Consider the following 12,462-nt stretch of genomic DNA (forward strand, 5'->3'; position numbering starts at 1 on the left):
AGAATGCCGTATATATAAGAAATTTGATTAAAACAATTGCTAGCAATTATTGTTTCCTAGGTATGTTATTTTTCTTTTATGGTTAAAACAAATATAAGAGACAAATTTTCCAATATTTATATCTCTGGAAAATAAAAAAATTCCATTCCACCGAATATTATAATTTTTAATAATTATACCGAAACCCCTTTTCATGTATGCTTACGTATGTTTTAGATTTTAAATAACTGCTGACCTTAATGAATGTGTTTTACTATATTTAATGAGAATTCTTGTGAATTAAAATCAATGATTAGATTAAGTCTTATTAAAACGATTTTAGTGTTATAAAAAAATTAATTTTAATTTTGTATTATTCATTTTCTCGATCTTTTCGGTTCAAATTTTAGATTTTGTCTTTTCAACATTATTTTTTAGCTTTTATCTTTTTTAATCTTGTCTTACGGTTTTTCTTTCTCGGTCTTGTCTTTTGGTCTTGTTTTTTTCTTTTGTCTTCTCGACTTTACTTTTAGGTCTTTCTTAACCTTACCTTTTGGTCTTGTCTTCTTGGTCTTGTCTTTCATCCTTCCCTTCTTGGTTTTGTCTTTTAGTTTTGTTTTCTTAGTCCAACTTCTCAGCCTAACTTCTCAACCTAACTTCTCGGTCTTGCCTTTTTGGTTCAGCTTCTTAGTCTTACCTTTCGGTTTTACCTTCTCGGCCTTGTCCTCTCGACCTTGTTTTCTTTCGAATTATAGACCTTGCCTTCTTCTTGGTCTAACTTTTCAGTCTTGCCTACTCGATCAAGAAACCAACCAAAACTTAACATAACTAAATGGCGATTAGACACAAAGTAAAGTCTAAAATATTGTAAGTTTTAATTGGGCCCTCCGTAATCACCTGAAGGGCAAAAGACCAATAAAAAATGTTATAAATAGATAAACACTTAAGGTAAAGGAGGTTTTTTTTTGAATTGTATTTGTTCGTCTAAGAATAAACTATGGATACAATACTAATTTTATCGTTAGAGTATTTTTACATATACTTTCACTACCCGCATCTTATTAGTTTTGTGAGGTCCATCCGATCTGGTATGTTAATTTTACATACTAAAAAAATGAAGAAAATACACTTATAATATTTATATGAGTTTTGTAAGCTACTTTCCTATTTCTATTATATTGTTCCTTTTTTTCCAACCCTTATTATTTCTCTAAAAAATTTCCTATCTTTGAAAATAATATAGTTTGAAAAGTTTGTAGAATATGTGTGGTTTTGTGAAGAGTGGTATAATCGTATTTGTGTAGATGCTTCAACTTCAACTTAAAATAGTATTTTCAACAAAAAAAAAAAGGTTATAATTTTTGCAGTAAGTTATCATAGTTTTATACGGCATTGACTGAAAAACCATTCGAACATAAGAATGGAAAAAAAAATTACACGAATGTTTTTGACATTTTCTTTTAAATCTCTATTTATGAGTCTCTCATCTAAGTCCCTTTAATGCATCAAAGGCTAACCAACTTTACATTTTGTTAAAAGTTATTAAGAGAAAATACGTTAACAATCATAAATTTTGATGCTTTAAATCTTATTTAATGACTTATTATTATTTTTGTAGTTTTTAATAAATGTTAACTAATATATAGTGTAGGTTAGAAATAATATATTGAAAAATGTGTTGCTAAGAATATTTTTTTGGCATTTATTACTACTTCATTCTAAAATATTGTAGTTTAAGATTTTTCCTTACATGAATTAGCAATTTTACTAAAGCTATTTTACTTTCTTAATAATGCTATTTTTATCTGTCACAAATTAAAAAATTGATATATATTTTTGAATCAAATATTTAGAGAGAAATTGATAAAAAACAATTATTCACAACATTTTCTTATATATTATTTTCTAACGCTTGTATTAATTATTTTTAACATTTACATCAACCTAAATGTTAATGTGAAGCATAAAAATGTCTGTAATTTTTAAACAATTAAATCATAAAAGTATTAGAGCCATTTATTTCATTAGAAGTAAATGTAATTAAATATTATATATAATCACATTCTTATATTCTATGATACATTAAGAAAATATGAAGTAGAAAATAAAATAGAACAAAGACAAGTGCATATTTATATTTTTTCATAAATTTTTTTTCTACTCCAAAGAAAATTGTGGCTAATATTATATAGCTTTTGTGGTTGAATGCATGTGACCATTGGATTGGAGGAAGAGTCAAATTAAAAAATATGACCTAATATTTGACATCATCATCTCTGTATTGGTGTTTTCATTCATGAACTCACTTTCTTCACTTGTTTTTTGTTTTTTTTTGGGATCATGTGCACAGTGCAGTGTGTGGTCCTCAATCTTCAACAGTTTAGAAATTATTATAGTATGTTTTATGCAGATGATCCAGCACCTTTTACAAAGTTTGTGACCCTTTTTTCTCTAATCTTAACTTTTTTTTATATTCAGGTCTAAAAAGTTCAAGCAGCACTATATCAAATCAAATTTTTAAACAATTTAAGATAGGATATTTTAAATTTAACTTTTAATAAAAAAAATTGTAATTACAAATTATAATTTTTTAAACAAAAGTAAAAACACTTTTTAAAAAACAATTGGTTAAGGTTGAGTTGTAACATTTAAAATTTTGTATCCAGCTTTGACAATTATAACTACCATGAATTCAAAATTTTAATATGATATATTAGATAGCTAAGTAAAATTCAAATTTTACCAGATTAGAAAAGATTAATGTACAAGAAGTGTCAATACTGTACTTTAGATAATTAAGATATTTTAGTGAAAAAAAAAAGTTGGAAAAATTTAGTTGCATTGAGATAAATGAGCATGTGCATTTCATGATTCAATGTATATATACCTTCTTCTCAAATAAAAAACGAAACAAATCACTAAAAGAACAATATTGTAAGCTGTATGAAGAACATGGTACATCTATAGTTGAAAATTTCTGCTAAACTCAGAATGAAGAAACAAAACTTTGTGGTGCAGTTTCTTGAGAATCAAGAAAAGAACGAAGCATGAATAAACAAACTTTGTTTTTGGAATCACTAAACTCAGAATGACGTGAAACTTTTATGGTGCAGTTCCTTCCTTCAAATCACAGTAAAACTGGAGATTGATGCCATGATATAGCTTCCCTCGATATCAAGTATACTTTCCTTCAAAACTATCTTTAATTATTTTAGGTTATATTTGAGTTGTTTAAAGTATCTAAACAATTTGAGATTGTTCTATGCGAAAATTGGATCTTCTCTTCAAAGTATCTAAACTAGTGTTTGGTGAAATGTACCTCAACTTCTCTTTTTGTTGTTTTTTCATAATGATTGATTATTATAATTATCGATTGCACTATTTTTAAAGCTAGGATTTTTTTGATGTCAGTGACAGGATGTAACACAAAAGTGTTGGACGAGACGAGGTTATCTGGACTGAATAGATTCCTACATCGAGCATTTCCCTGGTTTCAATTATTTCAAAGGTTCAACTTCATTTTGTTAATTAGATATAATAGTTTTATGTAATGCTTATAGATATTATTATATCATTTGTTAATGGGATCCCATATATCACCTATTTTCTGATTCTTATAGAATTTAAACTTTCTGCTGTATCGCATATCCTTTGAATTAAATAATCTTGAGCGTATAATTTATATTGTTTTATTTGTAGAAATATTTCACTTAAAAAAATATTTCATTAACAACCAATTTTAATAATAAAAAATGGGTTAATTATGTTTTTCGTCCCTCAAGTATTGTACGATTTTGTTTTTAGTACTCTAACTAACGTTTGCTCCAATCTGGTCTCTCATGTTTTGAAACGATTGGAAATGTTTCTTATTTTTGGACGAAGTTAGTTGTATTTGACACTTGACAAACGAATTACCACGTCTGGATCCCATTTTAAACTGTGTAATAAACTTTATGTTTTGTGCACGTGTTAATTAAAGATAAAGAAAATAAAATAAAAGAGGAATCAGGAGAAGTTTGAAACCCTAAAATTTAAAAGCATACGGATTAGAGAGTTGCACACGAGTTTTTCCACCTCGAAACCGAGCTTTACAACCATGGCATGAGTTTGCATTCCTACAGCAACCACACTCAGTTTGGCCGAAGCTGGAATTACAGTAGAAACAGTATAATAGTTAGGCCTATATCCCTCAACTTGCATCTGACAAAACAATTCCCACACCTGATCATTAAACCCATTAAATGAATAACCTGCGAGCAAGGAATTCCAAGACACTACATTCCTCTCACCCATTTCATCAAAAACCCTCCTCCATCTCTAACATTTTCAGTTTTCAAGTACATATCAACAATAGAGTTTCCTACGCTAACATGGTGCACAAATTCACATTTCACACACTGACAATGCACCTGTTCACCGACACTCCCATCAGAGTGTTGGGAATAGTCCAAGTGTGAGTCAAAAAGTCCCACATTGGATAGAAAAGACAAAGTTAAACACTATATAAGAATAAAGACCCATAACAACATTGCCTTAAGGTTTTGGTGTAAAAGTGGTGTCTAAGGTCTTATATGTGTAAGACTAATGTTATATAACCATATAGAACCACAATCTCTCAATGACCATAACTATGCCATGACCATGACTATAAACCATATATGAAAAAATATAACCTATCAGTGGTATCAGAGCCGATGGTTCGGAGTGACTGACCGCATAACCACCACCATAAACAAAAGGGGTCACCGATGTGACTGACCGCATAACCATAACCAAAGGGGTCACTCATACACCTGAAGGGAAAATATACCATATGAAAAAGGAAAAAAAAACAACAAGGGACTCACCCTTGAGGGGAGATGTTGGGAATAGTCCAAGTGTGAGTCAAAAAGTCCCACATTGGATAGAAAAGACAAAGTTAAACACCATATAAGAATAAAGACCCATAACAACATTGCCTTAAGGTTTTGGTGTAAAAGTGGTGTCTAAGGTCTTATATGTGTAAGACTAATGTTATATAACCATATAGAACCACAATCTCTCAATGACCATAACTATGCCATAACCATAACCTATATGAAATATATATAACCTATCAGGGGATAAACCGGAACACACGGCAAATAGAGACAAGGTGGTGGAGGGCTTGCACGGCAAATAGAGACAAAGTGGTGGAGGGCTTCTTGGGATTGTTCATTGCTAAAGGAACCAAAGAGCAACCAGTGAATTGTGTTTGGACACTTCATCGCCACCACGAACCCAAATCCTGAAATTTAAATTTTAGGGTTTCAAACTTCTCCCAACCCTTCTTTTATTTCATTCAATTCATTTTTAATTAACAATTCATTTTTAATTAACACGTGCACAAAACATAAAATTTATTACACAGCTTAAAATGGGATCCAAATGTGGCAGTCCGTTTGCCAAGTATCAAACACAACTAACACCGTCCAAAAATGAGGACCATTTCCAATCATTTCAAAACATTAGAGACCAAATTGGAGCAAACGTTAGTTGGAGGACTAAAAACAAAATCGCACAATACTTTAGGGACGAAAAACATAACTAACCCATAAAAAATTTATATATCAATTTGTAGTGACAAATTTATATATCAATTTACAAAATAAAAAATTATTAGTTATTAAAATAGCTACTATAATGAATAAAAAATTATAATTGATCTTTAAATCAGTAATTAATTAATTAGAGACTAATTTAGAAATTAATTTCTTTGTTAGCATAATTAATTAGAGACTAGTTTAGAAACTAATTCTTTCATTAGCAAGTGGTAGTTAATACTTAATAACCAATTTTCTTTGATAGCGAAATTTTAGAAACTAATTTAGATATCAATTATAATTTTTTAGTCATGATAATGACTATTTTAGTAACCAATAATTTTTTATTTTGTAAATTGGTTACTACAGTGACTGTGACTGACAATTTTTGATTACTAAAATTAGTTGTTAATAAAATATTTTCTTGTACCGGTTTGATTTGAATTTTTGTTAACGTATTTATAATATGATTCACAATATTAACCAAGCAATGTATTGTATTTACTAATGATTGATTATTCATTCTTGATGACAGTCCTTATATGCTTGATCTTATACAGCTTACCAAATAACTAAACTTTTTCTTAGTTGCCCAATGAAAACTATAGTTGGTTCATGCATGATGTACCATCTACCATCACGTTTTTTGCTTATGCACACTTCTTCTTTTGTTGACATCATTCTAAAGAGTCTACCATCATTTCCATAACATTTTTACTGTTGCAATTTTTATTTTCTATTTCTTGTTTTCATTCCTGTCTTTGCATCTAAAGGTAGGTGTGAGTGTATACAGAATGTTAGCGTAATATTAGCTTAATATTATGATGGCATAATAGATAGAATATTATCATATCTCCTTAGTTTAATTATAAGAGATATTGCTGTATTTTCTCCAGAATTAAGTATTGGACTACTGTATATAAGTGATACATATATCACTGAATAATATACAATAATAAACATAATATTTCTTTCTATATGTTTCGCATCTTCTTTCACATGGTATACAGAGCCTAGTTTTAGGGGTTTTTTTTTTAAGAGCCCATGGTGGCTCTTCTCTGTTTCGCTTCCTAGCTTCTCCGTAAGGTGCTCATTGCCCACCTTTCTTCTTCCCGTCATCCACATCAGCGACCTTGTTTGCTTCAGCCTCCTCAGCTTCAACAACTCTTTTTGGAGCGTCCTCTGCATTGCTGTTCGGAGCAACAAACTGCTGCGACGTCGCCGTTTGGTGGTAGTACTTGTGGCCACCACGGGTCACCAAACGCAAAGTCGGTCACCATCGAAAACCCTGTAGTCGTCGACTTCGTTACGTCTCTTCGCTGTTTCTCCGCAGCGGCATTTTCGATTGCGCGTTGTCACCAATTCTCTTATCGATTTCTGTCATGGAGAAATCTGATGTTTCGAAACCCATTGCAACTATCTTGAGTGGATCCAACTACAACCTTTGGGTTCAAGGAATGAAAAACTTTCTTATAGGGCGTAAACTATGGCGTATTGTCACCAGAGATATCACTCAACCAATCATAGCAGCAGATGAACCTGAAGACAAATTTGCAGACCGTCTTGAAGATTGGGATAGTAAAAACCATCAAATCATCACTTGGTTCCGCAATACTTCTGTCCCAGCCATCCATGTTCAATTTGCTGATTACGATTCTGCAAAAGAAATTTGGGATTTCTTGGCTAATAGATATCGGACCACTGGACTTGCTCACTATTATCAGTTGTGGACTATGCTTCTCAATCTGAAGCAAGAATCTGGTCAATTTGTCAATGATTTTCTTGCTCAAGTCCACCCACTTTGGAACCAAATATCTCAGGCCAAAATTAGTGAAGATCATCTTCATCTCATTCAAGTCCTTATGGCTCTTCGCCCAGAATATGAAGTTGTTCGTGCCTCTCTATTGCATCGACACCCACTGCCATCATTGGAAGCTGCCATTCAGGAGATTATTTTTGAAGAAACTCGCCTCAATCTGGATAAAAGACCCCAATTTGATATCGCTCTTGCCACTACTCAATCCTCACAACAGAAATTTGTCACCCAAGTATGTAAGAATTGCAATCACAGTGGTCATACCTTTTCTAATTGTCCAATTGTAGAATGCAAATATTGCCATAACCTAGGCCATATTCTTGAGCACTGTCCAACACGACCTCCAAGACCAAAGGGTGGATTCTCCAAATCTAAGTCTACCTCGAGGACTAGATCCTCCTCCATCACTGCTGCAGCCACTAAGGGTTCTAAGGCCCTCACCAAGGGTGATCTTGAGGCACTATTCAAACAGGTTATCTCTTCCAATACCTCTATTGCGATGTCTACTACCTCGGGTACTTCTTCTTGGTTTTTTGACTCTGCTTGTTGTAATCATATGACCAATACAATTAAATCTTTGTCTTTTGCTACACCTATTTCTTCCCTACCATCAATCCACACGGTAAATGGCACTCACATGCATATCACTCACACTGGTCATGTGTCAACCTCCAACCTAAGTCTTCTAGACACTTACTATATTCCACACTTAACCCTCAATCTTATCTCTGTTGGTCAGTTGTGTGAGTAAGGGCTAAATGTTATTTTATCTTCCTTTGGTGTTCAGGTACAAGATCCACAAACGAGACAAATTCTTGGGACGGGTCGCAGGGTGGGGCGGTTATTTGAGCTACAATCTCTTCATCTTCCTTCCAAATATGTGTCTGCTGCTACCATCCACTCTTCCACTCACCAATGGCATCTTCGGCTTGGTCATGCCTCCGCTAGCAAAATTCAGCCTTTAATTTCTCGTGGATTGTTAGGAACTACCAAATTTGAGTCATTTGATTGTTTGAATTGTAAACTTGCAAAACAACCAGCTCTTTCTTTTACCAATAGTGATTCTATTTCCGAAAATCCTTTTAGTTTAATTCATTCTGACACTTGGGGTCCTTCCCCTATTCCTTCAATAAATGGTTTTCGTTATTTTGTCTTATTTGTTGATGATTACTCTCGATTTACATGGATCTATTTTCTGAAGCGTCGATCTGAGTTATCTCAAATCTATATTACCTTTGCAAATATGATTAAAACTCAATTTTCTTGTCATATTAAAACTCTTCGCACAGATAATGCAATGGAATATAAAGATTCCTCCTTACTTCAATTTCTTAGTCAGCAAAGCACTGTTGTTCAACGCTTTTGTCCTCACACCTCTCAACAGAATGGTCGAGCAGAGCGTAAACATCGTCATATTCTTGATTCTGTCCGTGCTCTTTTGATCTGCCTCGTGTCCAGAAAAATTCTGGGGGGAAGCTGCTCTTAATGCTGTCTACAATATTAATAGACTTCCCACCTTGGTTCTTCAAAATCTCTCTCCTTCTGAAAGACTATTTGGTAAGTCTCCTAATTATTCACTTCTTCGGGCTTTTGGTTGTGCTTGTTTTGTTCTTTTAAATCCTTCTGAGCATACAAAATTAGAACCTCGTGCTCGTCTATGTTGTTTTCTTGGTTATGGCATTGAACATAAAGGCTATCGGTGTTGGGGTCCCGTTTCCAACAAAATGCGCATCTCTCGTCATGTCACTTTTTGGGAAAATACCACGTTCTCTTCTCTCTCCAAGTTTCATAACTTTGTCACCTCTGAGTCTTTATTTTTCACTGATTCCTCCATTGAGTTGTTTCCAAGTTTTGATACAGGTACTTCTGATGTACTCAATACTGATCCCCCCACACTCGTTCCTGTTGAACCTGTCTCACCTGTTGATTCTGCACCAACACCTGCTGATACACCTCGTCGTTCCACCCGGGTAAGAGAACTTCCTCATTATCTTACTGATTATCATTGTTATTCTACTATTGCAACAATCCATGAGCCTTCCTCTTATCGTGAGGCAAGTACTGACCCCCTTTGGCAACAAGCTATGAACGAAGAAATTCATGCTTTAGAGAAAACACATACTTGGGATTTAGTCGATCTTCCTCCTAACAAGACTCCTGTTGGTTGCAAGTGGGTTTATAAGATCAAAACCCGTTCTGATGGTACTATTGAGCGTTATAAAGCTCGCTTAGTAGCAAAGGGGTATACTCAAGAATATGGAATAGACTATGAAGAGACGTTTGCCCCAGTAGCCCGTGTCACCTCTGTTCGTAGTCTCTTAGCTATTGCTGCAGTTCAAAAATGGAAACTTTATCAAATGGATGTCAAAAATGCCTTCCTTCATGGAGATTTAATGGAAGAAATCTATATGCATCCTCCTCCTGGTTTTCATTCACCTCACAAGGTTTGTAAGCTTCGACGACCCTATATGGTTTAAAACAGGCCCCACGGGCTTGGTATGCCAAATTTAGTTCCACTCTTATAAAATTTGGCTTTCTTTCTAGTCCCCATGACTCTGCATTCTTTATTCGAAGAACTGGCAAAGGTGTTGTAATTCTTTTGCTTTATGTTGATGATATGATAATAACTGGAGACGATGACTCTGGCATTTCCGCATTACAAAGTTATCTCCGTCAACATTTTGAAATGAAAGATCTTGGTCTTCTTAGCTATTTTTTGGGTCTTGAAGTATCTCACAATTCTGAAGGCTATTACCTCTCCCAAGCCAAGTATGCTTCTGACTTACTTTCTCGAGCCAATATCACTGATAGCAAAACTGAATCTACCCCTTTGGAAGTAAATTGTAAGCTTACTCCACTTGATGGAACTCCCCTTGATGACCCCACTTTGTATCGGCAAATCGTTGGCAGCCTTGTTTACCTTACTGTTACTCGACCTGACATTGCATATGTTGTCCATGTTGTCAGTCAATTTATGTCTGCACCTCGATCATCTCACTTTTCTGCAGTTCTTCGGATTCTTCGTTACATTAAGGGAACTATGTTTCATGGTTTACATTTCGCTGCTAATTCATCTTTGGTCTTATCTGGATACTCTGATGCCGATTGGGCAGGCGATCCCACAAATCGTCGCTCTACCACAGGTTATTGTTTTTTCTTGGGAACTTCTCTTATCTCTTGACGTCGCAAAAAGCAGACTGTTGTTGCCCGCTCTAGCACTGAATCTGAATATCGTGCTCTTGCTGATGCCAGTTCTGAATTACGCTGGTTACGATGGTTGTTAAGTGATATGGGTGTTGTTAGATGATATAATATTGTGTTTAATAGTTGGACTCAGCCCATTATGTATTTCTGGGATTTGGCCCATTATCAATATAAATAAACTGTCCTTTGTGTAGGGTTTACACAAGGGAGATTAATCCCAAAACTCTATTTCATCTTATTTTACATGGTATCTAGAGCTTAGGTTAGTTTACTACAGCCACCGTCCCGCCGCCGCTCATTGCCGCCGCTTCTGTCATCGTCACCGTCGCCTCCGCCGCCGTCGCCGTCGCCGGAGCTGCAGTTTCGACCGACGACCAGACGGTTTTGTTCGTCTCGGCCAGGCGACTCCAACGCCGCAGAGATCGCCGCCATCGGAGCTCTCACGCGCCTCCACGCGCCGCCGCAAGCTTCGGCAGCCGCCACCTCTCCGCCGCGCATGACGGCGCTTCGCCGGTCGTTTTCTGCGCCGATCAACTTCGCCTGAATCGCCTTCTTGAGCTCTTTCTGAATCTGTGGTTATTGTTTCAATCGGAGCACCTTGAATTTTTAGGGTTTCTCCCTCTATGGCTTCTTCCGCTGCCAATTCGAGTGTGTCATCTTCAAGCACTCCGCTGTCTGAACCCTCTGTTTATACCAACTACGTCAATGTGCATTTATCCATTGACAAGTTGGATGGCACAAATTACGCGACATGGGCATCCGATATCAAACTTTGGCTCAAGAGTCAAGGATATGAAGATCATCTCACCCAGAGTGTAACTACAGTTGCTGCAGATGAAGTTTCCCGCTGGACGAAAATTGATGCCCAATTATGCATCGTCATTAAGTCCACCATTAACTCTTCGCTGAAACAAATGTTTCGTTCATATGAAACATGTTTAGACGTTTGGGCACAGGCCAAGTTGTTATACACCAATGACACTCAACGTCTTTATGGTGTTTGTCAGGATCTTTTCAAAGTTGTTGCTCCGCAGAGTCCTGGACCCATGGCTGAATATTTGGGCAAAATTCATGCCCTTCTGCATGAGTTTAATGAGTTATTGCCTCCGGCCTCCACTCCAGCTGAAGAACTTGAGCAACAGTCAAAGTTCTTTATGTTATTGGCATTACATGGTCTTTCTGATGAATATTCCCATGTTCGCGACCAGATTTTGGGGTCTCCTGTTGTGCCCAACTTCACTGCTACTAGTTCTGCCCTTTTACGTGTGCCAAGAAAACAAATCATTGATACATCTACTTGTGCTGATGATTCCTCAGTCTTGGTCTCTCAGCGGGATGATCGCAATCGTTCTCGCAAGCCGGGAAAGGGACGACCCAAGTGTGACCATTGTGGCAAATTAGGCCACAAGATTGACAAATGTTATGCTCTACATGGATGTCCTCCTCGGTTTGCTGCAGTAGTTCACTCTGATCCTCCTCCCCGATCAGCGACTGTGGATCCTGCTTCATCTGATACCGCAGGACACCCTGCCATTTTCAACGACTTTCTCAAATGGTATGAGGAACGTCAAAGTTCTAGTTCCACTACATCTGCCTCTGTTGCACGCACAAGTACATCATTCGTTGGCCTGACTCACTCTGATTCTCTTGGTCCTTGGGTTCTTGACTCAGGCGCCACAGACCATATTACTGGTAACAAATCTTTGTTTTCTTCTTTGTCTTGTCCGGATCATTTACCCTCAGTTACAATGGCTGATGGGTCTAGAGTCTCATCTCATGGTGTTGGTACTGTTAATATTTTTCCATCCATATCCATTGATCATGTTCTTTATGTTCCTGGGTCTCCATTCAATTTATTATCTGTCAGTCGACTAACTCGTTCTCTTGATTGTATTATTTCCT

At 35.8% G+C, this 12,462-nt stretch overlaps 1 long non-coding RNA gene and 1 pseudogene across 1 annotated transcript; both read left to right on the top strand.

The window, feature by feature from the left end:
• The first annotated feature begins 3,204 nt into the window (after nt 1-3,204).
• LOC146886003 (uncharacterized) lies at nt 3,205-3,661 on the top strand. The gene is made up of 2 exons (XR_014994731.1): nt 3,205-3,294; nt 3,391-3,661. It is a non-coding gene; the product is annotated as an uncharacterized LOC146886003 (long non-coding RNA).
• Nucleotides 3,662-6,997: 3,336 nt separating this feature from the next.
• On the top strand, nt 6,998-7,987 carry LOC146886004 (uncharacterized; annotated as a pseudogene).
• The last annotated feature ends 4,475 nt before the right edge of the window (nt 7,988-12,462 follow it).

This window comes from Vigna unguiculata, chromosome 5, assembly GCF_037176805.1.
Source record: "Vigna unguiculata cultivar grain cowpea cultivar isolate G323 ecotype 2 chromosome 5, ASM3717680v1, whole genome shotgun sequence".
Taxonomy (NCBI): Eukaryota; Viridiplantae; Streptophyta; class Magnoliopsida; order Fabales; family Fabaceae; genus Vigna; species Vigna unguiculata.